The sequence below is a fragment of the Parus major genome, chromosome 6, assembly GCF_001522545.3.
Source record: "Parus major isolate Abel chromosome 6, Parus_major1.1, whole genome shotgun sequence".
Lineage (NCBI taxonomy): Eukaryota > Metazoa > Chordata > Aves > Passeriformes > Paridae > Parus > Parus major.
This window is the reverse complement of record NC_031775.1, coordinates 16,763,572-16,782,794: the sequence shown is the minus strand read 5'-3', so window position 1 is coordinate 16,782,794 and position 19,223 is coordinate 16,763,572. Positions and strand designations below refer to the sequence as shown.

General features: G+C 35.7%; 1 protein-coding gene and 1 long non-coding RNA gene across 4 annotated transcripts in view; one reads left to right on the top strand and one right to left on the bottom strand.

Moving 5' to 3' along the window:
* The window catches only part of LOC107206971, a 43,194-nt gene extending 35,573 nt beyond the window's left edge, over positions 1-7,621 (top strand). For all 3 annotated transcript variants that reach the window (XR_001522573.1, XR_001522568.1, XR_001522570.1), the window contains 2 exons: positions 6,110-6,210; positions 7,156-7,621. This is a non-coding gene — a long non-coding RNA (uncharacterized LOC107206971). The remainder of the gene's footprint in view (positions 1-6,109; positions 6,211-7,155) is intronic.
* LOC107206970 (heparan sulfate glucosamine 3-O-sulfotransferase 1-like) overlaps positions 1-19,223 on the bottom strand; it is a 45,452-nt gene that overhangs the window by 5,617 nt on the left and 20,612 nt on the right. The window lies entirely within an intron of this gene.

Sequence of the window (19,223 nt, the reverse complement as noted above, 5' to 3'; positions counted from 1 at the left end):
AACCAAGAATAAAAACCCCAGGGCTTCTAATTCTCCATCCAATTCCCCTTCCAATTCCAACTTTGTGTCATTCCATAGCAGCCTCTCACAATCCTGATGATAACTTATAGCTGGATTACATGCTGAACTGAAAAGCGAAGAGGTTCTTCGATGTTTCAGCATAAAACTCAAGTTTTGGGGGTTTTTTTTGGGATAAAGCTGCTTCTTTCCACTTGTTCCTCACAAAAAAAAATAAAAAATAATAATAATCAAGTACAAACTTGGGATTTTCGTGTTCCAAGGCATTTGTGCAGAAATACTTGTGTTGGTGACTGAAAACTGCAGCAAGAGGAGGTGGTCAGAGCAAGTATAACAAAACACCAGTTTTTGTCTTGATTTTTAAAGATTTATTCCTGTTACATTCCTAGTTAACTCCTATTAGATACAAACTCATCCCAGGAAAAAGATCAATCCCTGAGAAGAGTGCAATGCAAACATGTTAAGGTTTACTGACACACAAACTTGTAACAGCTCAGTTATATATCTATAATTAAGAACATCTCTAACACTGACAATATGAAAAAAGAATTTCAGACCAACTGCATTCACAGCCAAAGCTCATATAAGGTGAACAGTTTCAGAATTTTTTTTGAAAGACGATCACACTGTGATGTCAGTTAGACCAATGTAAAATAACCCTATACAAACTGGCTTATGTAATAAATAATTCTAAACAACAATATAATACTAAAAGTTTTGGAATATCTGAAATTAGGCCAGTGATTTTCTTTCAGTAAAACTGGAATTAGTTACATAGCATAATGAATGCAAATCTGCTCTCAATATGGCTTATGCATTTTTTCAAAACAGGCAAATGAATTATCCAGTGCATATAGGACACAGTGCTCAATAGAATGCAGTATCAATGTATTCAAATCCAATCATGTAATGACTAATACTATTAATTGTAAGCATTAAATATTAGAAGTAATACTATCATCAAAAGTCCTCTGCATAATACCTTAATTCTGATTATAATATAACTTGTGAAATAATGGACATTTGAAAATACTTGGCACATGTCCAGTGGTTGAACAGAAAGGTATCCTCTTTAATATGAATTGGAAGGAAACACTGTTCAGCTACTCCTATCCACACATGTGAGATGCCTGGGCAGAGTTCAGGAGACAATGAGAGCACATTTCAGAGAGTGAAAAATGTTAAAAATTTTGGAAAAGTGTGAAGACAATTGTGAGTCTTAATTTTATTTCAAGTAGAGCAATTTAGGTTTATATTGGAATGAGATCAATCAGGTGCAATTGAATAATTTTAGAGCTGTGCCCTAGAAGTGAGATTTGATTCAGAAGAATCCCAAATTACCTATTCTGTGAGACTAAAGACTATGTGGGAAAGGACAGTTATCCCAGAGACATAACCCTTTATAGGGCACAAAACTTTCCTGCCTCACTTTTATGCTATGCTGGGCTCCCAGTAGTAACCAAATAACATTACTGGGCTTTATCAGACTCAGGTAGGAGAGCTCAGTCAGTTCCCAGAAATACAGAGTGGGACATGAAGAACATCTCCCACCTGTAACCATGGAAAATGTCTGCTGCCAGCTGGAGAAAGCAAAGAAGGGTAAGAGAGTAAAATACGACACTGGAGTTTTATAACAGAGCTGCAAGTTGAGCTCAGTGATCTCTTTTCTTACAAGGAGCAGGGGACTAAGTACAAAAAAGACCACAGACCCAAAGTCAAATAAATATTGCAGCTGTTCCTATTGCTGATAAAGAATGCTGTAGATACCCAAGAATTTTTTTCACTTTCATTCTACTCAAATTATGGTCATATTTTTGTTAAGGAGATGCACTAAGAATTCTTAAATGAGGTAGTACCTAAAAACCCATGATCCCACAGACTGTCCAGAAATGCTGCTTTGCTGTTGTAACACCTCTTTGGGTAATGAAAAAGCTTAAAGGTTTCTCTTTAAGCATCAATACAATAATATATGTTAGCACAAAGAAACACAAAGACATTAACATTTTAAAGTCGCAATCTCAGCAGTGAATTTATTTGTGTGAGCCTTTTCCAATGAGATTGCAGTTTTATAGCAGCCAACAGTTACTACCTTACAGGAATTTAAAAAAAGGGAATAAAAGAAGGAAATAGCTATTTGGTGAGTAAAGGTAGGTGCTACAAAGTAACAGAAACCAGCTCCAGGCTTCTACCAAGCACACAGACTATAATGGATTAAGAGGAAAGCTAAGAAATGTTAGCATAAACTATAAACACCATTAAATCATTGGCAGGTGATATTAGCAGATAGGAGTTTTGAAAAAAGTTTGCTTCCCTAAGGCTAGCATTACATTTCCTAATTCCCTTTTCTGATAGAAAATTGCCTGATGTTAATATGACTGCAAATATGTAGCAGTACAGTAATATATACAGTATAAACACACTAATAATAATTTCTGAGCTAAATAAACCTACACACTTATATTTTATGGAATCTTTGAAACATACCATACTCAAACCATCCACATAAAAGTCACTGAATTGCAATTTCATAAAGATCTTTAAGAAGTTTAGTCCATAAAGCCAGGTACATTCTAAGGATGCTTCTAAATAGACATAAATAAAAAATTCTGTTCCTATTAAGATGCAAAGAGTGGATAATGGTCAGATTAGCACAGATGAGAAGGCAAATTTTACTTATCACGTTGGCTTATTTGAAATGGAATTACATTACCATTTTGTTGAGTTAAACTTACACCTCTAATTGTTAATTAAGCATCTGAATTAATATAAATTGAAGTAACAAAGATTCTGTGCCACTTCTTCAGACAAACAAGCAGTAGTCATGTAATTATAAAGAGGCAAGATGTATTGATGCATGGCTGATAAGTAGCTTTTGTGTATATTTCTACAGTACAGAAAAAAGGTTAAACTTCAACCTCTCTACCTCTGGTATAATTAATTGAATATTATTAATTTTCCCACACTCATTGTCACAAAGAACACCTAAATACTCACAGATATTTAGGAAATAAAATTAGAATTTGATGCAGAGGATTTATGATAGTCCTGTCTTTTAAAGGAAAAAATTCCTCTGAGGGTCAGAGATGGCAAGAAAAGCATTCAAGGGAGATGAGTTAACTCTGTGGTACAAACCAGTGAATTCCTACAGGATATCCATGTCAAGTAACAGACACTAAAACCTTTTATTCTTTTGTAAAGAGCACAGATTCCTGGTGTTAAAAAAAAAAACAAACCAAAAAATCACATACATAAACCCTTCCATCAAATCCTACCCCTGCCAAAAAACCCTAACCAAAACTGAAAACCCTACCAAAAGCCAAAACACCATAAACCCATGCTGGTTTTAAGGAGTTACTGCAAGGACTCCAAAAAGGGATCTGAGAGCTTTTCTGGGCAGCACTTGCCAACAGGACACCTTTTGTTTTCAGCACTGCCCAGTGCAGGGGAGGAGCAGTGTGGAAAAGCTCATCAGACCATGGCAGTGGCTTGGGGATCACCCTGAGCCAGCCAGGAGTGACACGTGGGGAACAGCCAGGGGGAGCAGCCAGGAAACAAAAGTCTTGCAGGCAGGGAGGTTTCTTTATCCCCACCTTGAAATCTGTCCAGCAGTGAGACATCTCAGATGAGGTGGATGAGCCAAGGTCAGAATCCTAGCCTTAGTTTACATCCTTCTGAATAACTTCTCCAGGGCTGTGGCATTAGTGCTCTGATGCTGTCTGAGAAGAGCTGCTCTACTGGGTCCCATCCAGCTGTTGTCTATCCCCATCATACAAGGCATGAAAGAAACTGACCCTTCCCTTGGTAATGAGTCCTGCTATCCAACAACCACCAGGCTGAGACCTTCTAATGTCAAGTGCCAGCAGTAAGAGAAGGATCCAACTTCTTGGCTCAGGGTTACACTGTAAAGCACAGATGGAAATCGAGTAAGGAATTCACCCAGAGTAAAAAAAAAGCAGCTGAAAGCCCCATGAGAGTTCAAATCTTTTGGCCTTGTAAAGGATGACTGAACAAAATTTAAAAAAAAATAATAGCTCAGGAGGAATTTCTTTTCAAAGAGTGATTATAGAACAGGGGATGTGAGAGGATATGAAGAAGCTGAAATAATAAATCAATGACGGACTTAAGATTGAAAATTTAATTTTGAAATTTTGAATACTGGCTCAGGCCCTGATAAGAGACAAGATCAAGATAAAGGTCAGAGAAAAACAGTGTGAGTATGAATGTTTGATAGAATAATGGGAGTTACAAAACCAAGAAACATATTAAATTTACGCTGAATTTAGGTATGCTGAGAGACTTTGGGCATCAAAGAATCAAAAATTGTATAGAAAGGAGTTCATAGTACATCTTTTCTTAAAGTAAACAAACAAGTACGACTTGAAGAGACCACAGAAAGTAACTGCATAGTAATTCTTAACACTGATTAATAAATAAATTAGTAAAATATATAAAAACATATTAATAAAATAAATGTTAGTCAAAACTCTGTCTGCCACTGGTAAACAAATCCTTGCTAATAAAGAAGGCAAATACACTGCAATACAGAAGAGGCAAACCTATTAGAAAAGAAACAAATTGATAAAATGTCCCTTGAATAGAAGCTCAATGCCTACAACACATATCCATCATCAATCTGCGTGCACATCCAGCCCAGCAGATAGCTGTAGAGCTACAGGAATGGAGGCAATTTAGGGAACATTTGAAAATGTCTGGAAACTGGAATACCAGACGTGAAACAGCCCTCAGTACGACACTCCTGTGTCTCTCACACTGCTCCTCAGGCTGATGCTGGGAGGCTGAGATGACAGGCTGCAAACATGAAGTAAGTAAAAGGCAGATTATTTTCTGGCTGTTATGGAAAATCAGAAATCAGATCCTTGCTCCTTACCAAACCCATTTCAACTGCCAAAGTAGCACATTAAAATACAGTGAGAGGATACTCACTACTCTTATGAGTCTGAGAGCAGATAACTAATACCACACAATTCTAATGATTTTCTCCAGGGCTTCTGAGATTTAGTAGGGTCCTATCTGACCATCTTTTCCATTTTTAGTTAGGAAAGACAGAACTTAGGAAAGCTTCTATGTAGTCCAAATTTTTCAAACTTTGATGTACAGCCTGAACCCACAGGTATGTCAGTAGTGCAACCAAAGATGTAGGTACACATGTCAAAAACTCCTACACTTCAGTGGAAAACAAAGCAATTCTCTTTCCTTTTTCTGCCCAGTCCAGACTGTTATGACAACTTCCCTGTGCAAAAATGTCCTTTGCATCTACTACAGGTTTCAGGTGTCCTCACAAAAAGGCTTTCTGTTGTTACAGCCCTGCATTACACAGCACGGTTAATTCAAGCAGAACATGCTCCTCACCACGCAGCATCGCTTCTGCCCCACAGCTCAGTGCCATGCTGCACCCAAACAAGTCTTCCACACTATTCCTTTAGTGCTGCTTCGCTTCAAATCACTTACAGCTTCTCAGAAAGGCCCTTTGATGGCTGAGAGTGCCTACAGCAGTTTTTTGGCACCTTTAAGCTCTGTCAATTTTCACCTAAGTCTTTAAGGTAAAATCATATTTAGGAGCCATCACATACATTCAGGATGTGGACTTAAAGACTTCAGATTTGTGAGACTTGTGACAAATTGTGAGGATTTGGCACATTAGAAACTCTAACTATAAAGAGCTACAACAGATGTGGTTGGAGACAAAATAAGAACATGGTAAGAGTAGCTCTCAGATTCAATACTGCGTTCAATGTTTATTATAATAAAATTTATTAGTAGCAATTTTTTATTTGAAACTGTAGTATCAATTTGGAAAACATCAGTTGCACCTAGGTATTTTACAATGACCTTTTCATATTTTCTGCTTAAATCTGAATGGTCTAATCAGTATTCAGAAAATTGATAAGGTGCTAGGAACACCTATAGCAGAGAAAGAGGCAGAGGTAGGGAAGGGCTCTGACATATTCTCATAATTAACTGCATATTAATTAGAGCAGTAAAGAGTTAGAATGTTCAAAGCCATTCTCTTAAGACTGGGTAGGCTGTACAACAAATGTACTTTAATTGTCTCTAAATCCCCTGATTTCAGCTACTCAAGCAGACAGTATGACAGCAGATTGGTCTCATAGTGCCACAACAACTGGATGTTTCCCGAAGGACCAATACTTCAACACAGCATAGAGGAGAGAGGTACCTCCATTATCTTACATTTTCTCTCTCAGTCTCTTTTCTTCCCAAATAAAAGAGAAAAACCCTTAAAGCATAAAATTTTGCTATTTTAGTTCCAAACTGGCAAAAAACTTTATTTTTTTTTGTCAGAGGTGGTGATCAATTTTGTGATCCTAGATCCATGTTCTACCTACAATTAATTTTTTCTTCTTACTATGAATTGCAATTAATGCAATTAATATGCAATTAATATTTTCTTCTTACTTCTTAGCTTATGATCCACATATTCCATACTGTTGTAGTCTACTTACTTTTTTCCTCAGGAAATTAAAAAAAAAGGTTGATGATCAGTACTCATTTCTCTTTTTGCTGTTCTCTATTACCAGTAAAACACTGTTATATAAAGCAAAGACGTAGGTGTTAGTATGTGGTGGTTTTAAACATGAAATACACTTCTGACCCTTGTTTCTTTGCCCCATGAATACCCTCAGCAGTCCCTGTGGACGGTGCAATTTTAAAGAAAATCATTATCTCGCTGTGCCTTTTACTTCTGAATCCATTTTTTCTGCTGTGAATGCATTCGGGGCTTTTCCAGTGCTAACAGGATATTATTAGCATTTTTTTTGCAACATCCTTCGTTGGTGTCTTAGCAGTTACTTTAAACATTTTGAAGAACAAATGTCAACATGTGAATATCAGTTAATTTACAAGTCTAGTGGGATTCATAGATAAAAACAGAAAGTAAAGCACCAAACCAACACTTTGAAATCAGACTACTGAGAACCACATAAAATCAGAACGATGTTCTGCTGCCATTTACCGTGGAGAACAGGAGTTTACTCCTTTAATAAAATGAAGATGGAGTTGGATAGTGCTAAAACTGAGACTAGAGAATCTTGATTCACTGCATAAATTGTGGTGCAATTTTTAAAGGTTTTGAACACCTGAGGTTCTCTTGCATTTTAGGGTGGCTGAGAACTCCACTGAAGGTTGCTGTGTTCAGGCACTGATACAACAATTTTCCAGCTGAGCAACATGGAAGAAACATATGCCAGCATGTGTAAAGATTCTCTAGCAGACATCTGCAGCCTCCCTCTTTGCAGCTGATGATGTGCCCAAACCTTGTACCACTTCAAAAGAACTTTAATATTTTGAAAAAGCCTCACTTTCACACAGTAGTTCAGAAAGATCAATATGAAATTTAGTTAGGAAAAAAGGATATCTGGTGAAATTTCCAATTTACTTACACAACCTATCCATCCTCCTGCTCTCAGGGTTTAGTATCTCAGTGTTTGGCCATTGCCACATGTAGTGGTTTGACAATACAATCATAATACTATTTCCCCTAAGCCCAGTTGGTGAGAAATGTGTAATTCCATTTAAAGCAATATAATGTTTAATTTTGTGACAATAAATGATTTTTTTTTCTGCATTCTGATTATGAGTGTTCATTCCTCTTACCTTAAAATATGCGCTCACAAGGGAAAATAAATCTGGATTTGAAATTTAATTTGTAACTATAAAATATGGAATAGTTATTTCTGTTTATAGCATACTAAAAAAGTTAGTGCAAGTACACAGTTTAAGCTACTGGTTATTGATGCCAGTTCTGTTTTAAAGCAATAATAGATTTTCCTCTCGAGGGAGGACAGTATTTCTTCTACAAACTATAAATTGTGTATATTATTTCACATTTTTAATGCTGAATTTTCATCTTAGATTTGTAGTTTGACATTTCTTAGCTAAAATATTTTCACATTCATGTCCCACTTATTCTTAATGGCATCTATCAATTTCAAGCAAAAGGAACATTTATATTAAGAGAAGGTTAAATTTCTCCCAGAAGGTTTTTTGTCCAGGGAGGTGATATTGATACACTTGGAAAATTATTACAACTACTGATTCCCTAAGAGGAATTAAAGTCAACAGAAAAAGTGACTTTGAGTTTATAGATAATAAACAGTTCAGAGCAAATTTTTGAGATCAGAATCAAGATGCTGGGATCAAGCAATATTTGTCAGTGTGTGAAAAATAAGGGATTCAATTACTGAATGTGAAAGAATCATGATTCCTATACTATGGAACTCACCAAAATTATATAAGAATTAGGGCACAGCATGTCAAAAAAGTAATAAAATAAAGCTGTTTCCTCTGACATTCAGAAAATGTAGCTGATATAACTGTCATTCAGAGACTGGAAATATTTTAGTCAAATATAAAAGTACCAGGAGAAATAAATCACAAAGTCCAACCTATTTCATAAAACATCATGATCTACTGTGTGTGTATGAGTATGTAAGAGAAATTGAATGTGAAGTACCTTAAATTATAACACATAACCATCTTCCACTAAATGCACCATAAAGCCAGTAGTGAAAGAGGAAAGGATTGGAGAAAGCAAGGGAAGTGATTAAAAGCAAAAAATTGAGCATTTGTAAGAAAAACCAGGTTGTTAATAATTTAAGCAAGCACAGTTAGGTTCTGTACTTGTGCAAATACACACACACACACAGATATAGCACACAGAGAAATATAGAACAGACAGTAATAGAAAATAATAGAGGCAGATTAAATAATTTAAATTATGTGGGTTTATGAGCAATGCAGCTGATGCTGATAAATGTAGATTATAAAAGTGAATTGCAAATAGCTAAATGTGTGTACACTAGAAACATGTTCAGGATCAAATGTTCAAGTGCAGAAGAATTTAGATTTGTTACAACATATCAAACCTTAAGAAAATTTAGATTCTACTGTGGTGCAGGTACAAAGGGAGGAAAAAGTGGTTAAGGATGGTATTGTGGTAGATTTGGGTGGAAATTGGATCAATTGAAGTTCAGGTTTCACATTTTCTTGTGGGAACCCAATCAAAGACACCTTGTGCAGTTATGCCACAAGAAAGTGAGATGGAGTTTGAATTTACAGCTGATTACATTCCTTCCAAAGAGAGCAACTTACACAAACTCTGTTTATTCGCATGGGAAGTTAATGTTTAGCAGCTAATGTGTTTTATAATTTACACCTCAGATTTCTCACAGCAATTTGCTCTTGAAGACAAGCCTGAGAGTGAAGTTTTTCAGAGCCGTTTATGCTGGTCTCCACAGAAGTCAGTCATAGTATTATTTAATTAGTAGCAGTTATGAAAATTTTCAAAGATTGCCCTCTCTTCCTCACCTAGTTATTTTCAGAATTGTATTGCTCACCTTTTAGTGATATTCCAATGGCAAATGCAAACACCTTGAATGTCCAGGTGATAGAAGAATGGGGGAAACCATGAAATGAATTCCTTAAGGTTGAAATGCTGAGTTGCATTGCTACAGCTGAACAATAAAGGAAACATTTAATCACTATGCATGTTTAGAAATATTTCCAGGTGTTCTGGAGAGATTTTAAATCACAGAGCTGAAAATCTGCCAAGCAATATCAGCCCACATATTGAAAGATATTTTAAACCTATGAACAATACTAAAAATATCATGGTCACTGATGTAAATTGAGAGAAATTGCACTGAAATTAGTGAGAAAATGGAAAGGAATGATGATATGCTAAAATTAAATCAATTTGTTTAGATTATGTCTCCCTCCCATACAAACAAACACATATCCTACTTTGCTGAGCAAAATTTTTTTGCTGTTTTTGGATTCCATTGGTCATGCAAGCGAAATAGCATAGGGTGAAAAACAAAGTTTATTTGGCCTTCTGACAAAGTACTTCACTATTGGTTTCAGGGTAAAAAAGCTTCAATGTGGATTAAAAAAATGGCTCAGAAAGCAAAGTGTAGGAATGCACAGGAAATCCTCAGCATGCAGTTAATTCACATCCTTGCACCAGAGAGCCCTTTAGGAAAAGATACTGGCTGTGAGTTTCAGAGTCCAAGGAGCTTCAGTTGCTGATGCATTTGAAATTTGAATTTCAAATTAGAGATGGACACCTAGATCCCTTAGACTTCCTGGAAATCCTTACCCTTAGGATTCTTTATGAAGCACTCAAAAATCTCAGTGAAAACTTCAGTTGGATGCACAGCAGAGGACAAAGCCAGCACATTTTTAGTATGCAAGAGCAGTAAGAGAAAATGACAGTACAGTTTAAATGCATTTTGGTAAACTAATGGTTCAGAGTGACTAGAACAGAGTGTTTCATTCTGGTCAACCACTCTCAAAAGGAAGAGGGAGTTCAGAGGTGGCTGTCAACAAAAGATTGCAAGCATAAATAATTTGTTAATATAAGGAGATAGTAAAAATATGCAGAGTTTGTACTTTGCTGGCTGCATTAGATAAATGAACTAAGATAACCCTTGCCCATTCCCTCACAAGTTCACAAAACATATTTCAGACACATAAAAAGGCAACAAAATTAAAACTGATGAAGTTATATGTTCTAAACAATGCACAATTCATCTAAGAGTGTCATGGCCACTTCATGTTACTGCAGACCTATATAACATAAACAAAAAGAAGGCAACTGCTGAGAAAGAAAAATGACATTTTAAGTTGTATTTCAAAACAAAGTATTAAATTTCTTATATAAAAATATACTATAAAAGTAGATTTTACAAGAGCTCCAGGTGAAACAGAGACCAATTTGAGAAAAACTGCATTTTAGCTTCATGATAACTAGGAGGTATGTCATACAGAAATATGTAGTAACTTACTAAAGATACTTCCAAAGAAATTTCATATAAATAAAGTCTAAATAATTTTAAATGCATTTGGATGTGTTTGTTTATTGAGTTCTGTGGAAAGAGGGAGAGAGAAAAAAAATCTCCATTTCTGACTAAATGACCATAGTTTCCACTTATCTCTCAAAGCCCAACTTTTGCCTTTCACTAATTTAGTAAAGACTAGGAAATACACAATTAGAGCATACATAGTCTGACATTGATATTGAAAGTACAAGCAAATTTGGATCTGCAGAAAACATGGAAAACCAGAGCAGCATGCCAAATTGGAGTCACATCCCAGAGGGGAAAAGGTTGCAAATATAAAAAATGAAGCACACTAACAGAGAAAGTTAGGAACACAAATGCTTCTATGTTTCACAGATGCCAGGGCACAAAGTAACATGATTAAATTATTAAACTTAAGAGGATGTGTGATAACAACAGTTCATTTTATTTCAGATTGTGAGTCGTGTTCTAGATTCTGACCATTCTCACTGATCTCTAAATTTTCTGGTGTTTCATATCCAGTCAAGACACCAAATTCTAGGCCTTTTTTACTCAGATCACACCTCACTAACACAGAGAATAACAAGATTATGATCCATGTAAATAATCCCTACATTCTTCCTGCTTTTTTGCTTGGAGATGGCATCAATTCTCAGAGAGTTTCTAATTCATCAAATCGCATGAAATTCTTCAGGGCAGAACTCTTATCTAGCCAAAACCTCCACACCTGGGATTTGTACAGTTAGACATTAATCTTCTTTTTTTCTACTTATATTTGTTTCTATTAAACTGCAGCCTATTTTATGCACACCATTTCTTGGAGATAGCGAGAGCATTTTGACACCCAATCCTGTTCTCCAGTATGCTTGAGCCCTTCCTGTCTTAAAGCCACCCTTGTCTCCCCCATAATCCAAGTAATTAATAAAAGATACCACCTACTGGGCTTTTCTATGCTTTAAAATTGTGCAGTCCGATGTGGCTTTTTGTCAATAAACACTGAACTCCTCAGCACAACTTTCATTCAAAATGTATTAAAAAGAAAGTACAGGGATTAAATACAAGGCAAGAGTTGATATGTGATTAAATGAAGAAAAAGAGATATGAATATATGCAGTGAGCAAGTTAAAATATAATTAGCCATGAAAGGAACATAATTTCATGTGACAAACAACAAACATCTAGAAATTCTATCCCATTCATCTCAATGGAGATGTTAATTTTAGATTAAGTAAAATTAAAACAAATAAAGAAGAGACAAAGTCAGCTCTCCCTCTCCGAAGCTACAAGCAAATCAAAGCATGCTTACATCTTAGCAGTGTTCTTAACTGGAACATATGTTAAGCTTCATCTGAGAAAGGCTATCTTTGATTGAACCAAGCATTTCCTTGTCTTGTATCCCCTCTCCAGCAGTGGCCCACCAGGGACACTTGAGGGAGTGTACAAACCAAGGCATTTTGCAAGCATGCTTTCCTAGGATGGAGTGAGTCTGAGCTTCAGTGGCTCTCTGGAACAGAATTAAGAGCTTGATAGTCCTTAATGGACAATATCAGTAACTCTGTAAATATTACTACTTTTTCAATCATTGTTAACACAGTTTGTGTCAAGGAGTTCCATGGTGTAACTGTGTGAAACTGAAAAAACACTTCCTTTGGTTCAACTTAAACACAGCACCTGCTAGTTCCACCTGATGCCCAATGTCCCTGCAGTATGGAGCCAGTGAACAATCACTAATTACCTGTTTGCTCCCCACTCATGAGTTAATTAACTTGTCATAGCCTCCTTCAATTTTCTTCTTCCCAGACTGGAAGCTTGTAGTTCTACCTGTTAGTTGTTTAAAGGGTTTATTTAATCATCCTTTACTCATCCTACCCATTCTTCTCTTTACCTGTTCAAGATGCAGGTGCAGTGCTGTGACACTGCTTGTAACCATAATGTTCTCTAATTTATTCTATTTCATTCTAAAAATAATATTGAATTTGCCTTTTTTTTTCTGCTACTATTTTATGGTTCAGAGTGAAAATCTCACAGTGAAGTTATTCAACAATAATTATCAGTTTGAAGCCCATTCTTGTGCACAAATTTATAATTTTTTACCCTTTAAGAACCACTTCGTATTTATTGAATTTCACTTGCCACTTTATCATTCAGTATCACTGAGGTACTTCTTTGCAGTTTGCTTTCATTTCTCCTATTCTAAATAATTTACTATCAGCTGCAAATTTTCCTGTATAAATTTTCCTGCTTTAATGCATTTGAAATAATGCTGGTCTTATGTCTTTAACAAGTTGCTTTGTAAGTTCTTGTGTAGTCTACACTATTGTGGTTTAATTATTGTTGTATTTTTGGGCTTTCTGTTATTCTTGGTTAATGGAGTAACAGGCCTGCCTTAATTTCTTACATACTGATTTCTTGGTGCCTCATAAGGAGACTTAGCCAAAATCTCCTTTCAGAGAGATATTTAGAATAGACTAAGTGAATCTCAAAGAGATATAGCAAAAGTAGCTGAAGAAAGCCATTTATTATATATTACCCAGTGAACTAAGAATAAGTCAATTGAAATTTTTGCATTCTAGAGGTTCTTAATTTGTTACTGAAGTCCAAGACTGAAAACAAGCACACAGTTCAATATGCCAATACACTGCTCTGGAAGAGGCCTGGATGTAATCATCACTTCACTCTGCTGAGATCTGCTGATGTCTTTGCAATAAACCTCCTCTACAGTAACTATAAAATACAAACCCCATCTGCCAGTAGAATTATTTGTACTCAGTTTAATAGCTTTGGAACAGTTTATAAGAATTGGTTAAATGTTAATGTTAAATGTTAATAAACCAATACTGTTTTTACACCTGACATTTTATTATTTGGTTAAGGCTATCCAACCTCTCTGACACTGACCAATTATTTCTTGAAGATCAGTTGTCAGTGTCTCAACTAAATTTAAGAACTGTATTTTCATTTTTCTCTCTCTTCAAGACATGACTGAACAGAGATATCCAATAAAGCTCTTAGTCACGTTCTTGAATTTAGACACACATTAGAATTCCTTGGGGTAAAAAAAGCCATATTTCAGTCTAAATAATTACATTATTTTATAATCAAAGAAAACCAGGCTATATATATTTTCCCTCCTCCCCCCAATATCATGCTGCAATTTCTCCTGCAACCTCTCCTTCACCTGGAACATCTTCCACATCAGATCCTGGAATATTTTACCTAGATTGTTGTATCTGGTACTTGAACTTCACTTCAACAAGAGTAAATCTTAAAGTTCATGTAAATAGCTCCCTTTCTAAATTCATTGGAATTGCTCACACTTTCTTAAATACTTTATTAAATGTGACAAATGGGCAAGGAGATCAAAAACAGCAAACTGAAAAAAAATGCTCAAACTACTCATTTCCTGTAAAAATTAGATTCTGACTCACAACATTTCAAGACTCCATAGACATGGAAACATAGGGCAACTTTCTTTAGAAGTTTTCAGTAAATTTTAATGCATCCCTTTTGAATTAAGATTAAAATGCATCCCTCCTAAATAAGGAACCTTTAATATACAAGATTTCCAAATACAAGACTGCAACAAATACAGTCCATATAAACAAGGACAGTCAGGTATATATCACCTGATAACTACACCAAACAGCTAAGAATAAAATCATATCTAATTAATAAGTACTTTAAAATAAGTATGTGAAATATTTTTCAAGGCAAGACAAAATATTTTCTCCCACTGTTTTCTTTTAAAGTGGATATTTGCACATTTGCTCACATTATCAGAACTTATTTTTTTAATATATCTACTCAGAGTAAGAAAATTCACTGTGCATGTCCATCTGAGGTAAATAACAGCTTACGTTACCTTCATGTTACCAGTTTTTAATCTTACTGATGAAAAACTTTAAGTACTTTGGCAAATAAAGGCAATGCTTTAGTCCCAGGCTGCAGGGACTTTCACTGACCTCTTAACTATTCCTGTTCTAAATTGCTACTTCATTTTTAATGAGTGTTCTATAAGTGGAGTAGCTGTTTGTATTCTGAATCTGCAAATGTTGCAAAAATTTCTAAAAATGGGTCAGCCTATTATTATATAGTAGTAAAAACTAATACCTTGGAGTCTATTATTATATAGTAGTATTTAAAGAACATTCTCAAGAGCTGATGTTTAATAGTAGTCATATTTTTAATGACAGAAATATAAAATAACAATATCAAATAATGTTGACTTTAAAAAAACCCTCAGAAATATTAAGCCCCAAATAAAACCAACTAAATAAATTCAAACAAATGTCTTCAATTGAACAACAAAGAGCAAACACCAACATGAATATGCACAGATACAAATTGTTATTAAGCTTGAAGGATGACTTAACCATTAGTCACTGTTCAAGACTCAAGAAACCTCAATTCTGTTCTACTCCTAAAATTACTGCTTCACTTCCATAAGAGGTTTAATTTCAGTTAATTCTAGCAAGCTTAGTTTGCACTGTAATAAAAAAGCCACATCGTAACATCTAAGCTAGATTGATTGTACCTACAACATGTGCTGGAGACCACTACTGAAAGGCCATTTGCATTCCAAAGTTTCTTAATTGGTGTTCCTTCTGCAGAACACCAAATCTGAAACACTTAAATATTTAACAAAAGTGGTGTGTCATTAAGATGTGTTTGAAGGGCTGCTGTTAGGACACTAGTCTGGGCTCTGGGAGGACATTCAAGTACTTGATTAGTCTGACTGAGATCTAATTTGCCATTATTAGACCAGACCACTTCAAGATCAACACTTGTGTCCATTCCTCCTTACCCAGCTCTTCTATCCAATATACTTTTTCAACTTCAGTTTAATTAACACCTCCCTTTGGAATTTCAGTTTTTGAGATTGGGAAGTTGATAATAAATTGCAGGCATAGCTGCAGAGACATGAACATTGTTGTTGCCATCTGTTGGAATCTTTAGTCTTGAAGAGTCCTGGAGGTAACTGGACCCTCATTCCATTAACAGGACGATTTCAGTCCTGTTGACAACAGACAGTGAGAGTCTACAAATGCACATTTTGAACTGCACAGAACAATCTGAATTAGCATGTGGTTTGTATCACTTGTTAGTAAAGGCTAACAGCTCTGCAAAACATACCATCATTTATATAAGAAAGGTTGCTTTAGCAAATTCCAAGTCTTAATCTGTGCTGCCTTGCTTTTGTTTTCTTTTCATTAAGTCTCAAGGTAGATCTCAAAATAAACAATCCAATTAAATTGCAAAAATTTCCATAATTAATTAGGAATCAGTCTCCTTTGTTTTCTATTTATACACATAAGTGCCCAAACCTTAAGAAACAGGAGTGGAATAGAATAATAGAAATAAACTTTTCTAAGTGAGTAACTTCTATATACATATCTACAATATGTGGCATCACAATGCCACAGAGTCACAGAACACTGAGGTGGAAGGGACCTCAAGAGGTCACTGAGTTTGTCACTCTGCCCCAAGGCTCAATCAACAATACTGAAACAATGCTTGACAGATGTTTGTCTAACCTGATCTTATAAAATTTCCAGTGATGGAAAACCCATCGTTTCCTTAGGCAATCTACAAAAATACTGTTAAAAACTGCAGCTATTATTCGAGATAGCAAAAGTCCTTTCTGACACCGGTCTGCAAGATTAATTCTTTCCAGTTTTAATCCACAATACGGTGCTCTTGAACTCATGCAGATAATGACTGTGCACATGTATCTCCGTGACTGGGCATACAAAATGTACATTGGTTTCCAATTATATAAAAAGAGAAATTCTGCATAACTGATCACAAACGCTCTTAAATTAGTAAATTACAGAGAATTTCACAACTTATCAAGGTACAAATGCATTGAATTCTCCAATTTTCCAATTGTGTATTTTAAATAAATTTATCTTACTTTCATATTATTTTGGTACAGAAGGACACACATTTTCATGTACATATATATAAATATACACACACCTCCCCTGTGGATAGACAGTGGTTTAATACAAATTTCTAATGCAAAGTATTCCCTGGTGTCTAGGTCTGTTGAAGCCAAAGGTACTAATGATAAAGAAATTAGCACCTTCACAAATGAGGACTCTATGGTCAGGCCAAGCCAGATGGCTCTTGACACCTGTCCACATCCTAACTTGCACTGAAGGGTCAATATTACCTTTTATTCCCAAGCAGGAGCTGGGAATCCCTGTTGGTTGCAAGAAGGATGAAGAATAAATTCTGTGCTAACAACATAAAACCCAGCAGGATTTTGCTTGCAAAGGCAACAACTCTTTCCAGAATTTAATACACATTAACTAAGGCTTCTTATTTTTTTCTCCAACTTTGTATTTTTTTCTCCTTTGTGAGAATAATTTTCAAGACAAATTAAAATTTTCATGGTGGTAGAGAGCAACAGATCTTGCGGTTATGGGAAAAGGACAGCTTTAAGGCTTTAGTCCCAATATCTGGAAGAAAAAGAGTAACAAAAATAGATCAAAAGCAATTTTGAAAAGTGGAAAAATGGACAATCTCTTTTTTGATTTTATATCCGCTAGAAGAAAAGTTTTTAACTTACTGAGTTAAATATTGACAACATTCTACCAATAAGTGTGTGGGGACCTTTTCAAACAGCTGGAACATTATAGATTTTTGCAAGTTCACAAGCCCTGTGCTCACATTTCCAGTAAAAGCTGCTGTCTAATACAAAGCTAAATGCCCCAGGGACCTTGAAGTGGACATATTTTTCTGCTGGTTTAAGCACACCAGCAGTCACTTGTAGAGTTTACATGGCTTTCTTGTCAATACCTGCTGGTCACAGCTGGTGAAGAACCAGTTTCACTTATGATCTACTTGCTAATTAAACATGGCAGAAGCCATTCAGAGTGAAATTTTCAACAACCTGACACACAAAAGGAAAGAATCAGATGTATGCTTGGAAGATTTCAATCTTTAAATCATCTGGATTCTGTAGTTACTGGAAGGGAAAGATAGCAGAAATTACTTTGTCAGATTAACATGTAACTCTTCTGATAAACTATAACATACTGTATGTAGGATGAATGCCTTAACCCTGATGTTCTACAACATAATTCTTTAATAGAAGGAATGTTAAAAGGATTTGAAGCTATCCCAATAAAGGCCAAAATTCTATATATTCTTCTGCTTCTCCTTACTTGCTTCAGTGGTTCATAAGCTATCCTTTTCTGTTGACATCTTTCATCATCTAGCTGTACTTTATTTCTGGTGCTCATTGCTTTACTTGCAGGAGGATTGCAAAGTTGGTGCTGTTCTGCACACAAAACATCCTAGAAAGTATCAGCAAAGCCACATCTTTGCTGTTTCAAATTATTTGCTTCCTTGGCCTTCAAAAGCCAGTTGCTTCTTTGCTGAATGATTATCATCTAACATCTTACTGCTGCCTTATATTACTCCTCCTCCTTGGTTTGTATCCATGTGCTGTCCCTTAGTTCATGCTTTCATTACAAACTCATAGGCAGCAGACTTTGACATTTGTACAGCCCCACCCAGTGGTCCCAGGCTTGAATTCCAAGACACATTGCAATACAGTAAATAAAATAACCCCTAAAATATTAGTTTCCTTGAGATCTCACTGTTTTGTTATGTCCCTTGTCTGCAGGGAGGACAAATCTGGAGGGGCTGGTAACCAAACCTTGTAATAAAATAGAACACACCAGTAAAAGTGAAGCTTTTCTGAGAGAAACCTTAAGATGGCAAAAGCCTGAGGTGAGTGGAAGCCTGAGGAGAGAGCAAAACCCACTCCACAGGGCACACTATCACATCCAAGCATATTTTTGAGCATTTACAAGCCATGCTCAAATTAATAAATATATAATAATTATAAATAAGTTAAAATACAATAAATGTTTATTGATATCTAGTTTGTAATTGCAACTTTTCAGTTCTTTTCCACCTATATTTTATATTCATCTTCTCTAAAAATGGACATCTGATGTAATTGAAAAAAAAAATAAGTGCGTTTTGCAATTTTGTGGTGTTCCAAAAGGAGTGTTCCTGGTGAGGAGCCAGAGCAGGCAGAGGTGGCTCTAGCCTGGAGCAGGCAGTTTTTGGGCAGTGGCTGTGGTGGCCCTGTCCCTGTGGATATTGCAGGGAGCAGCAGCTCTCCTGCCTGGACACTCTGCAGTGCTGTTCATGTTGACTCTGCCCAGTTCTGTAATAAACTTCTGCGAGGGAAAACATCTGAGCATGTTACTGCAAGCCTGGTTTTAAAGAAAATACTTTGAAAACTATACTGAAATTTTGAAGCCCTTCTTATTTTATTAGAGACAAACTGAAGATCCTCAGATAGACAGTAGGGAAAAAAAAAAAAGCTTCAGGAATATACGTGTG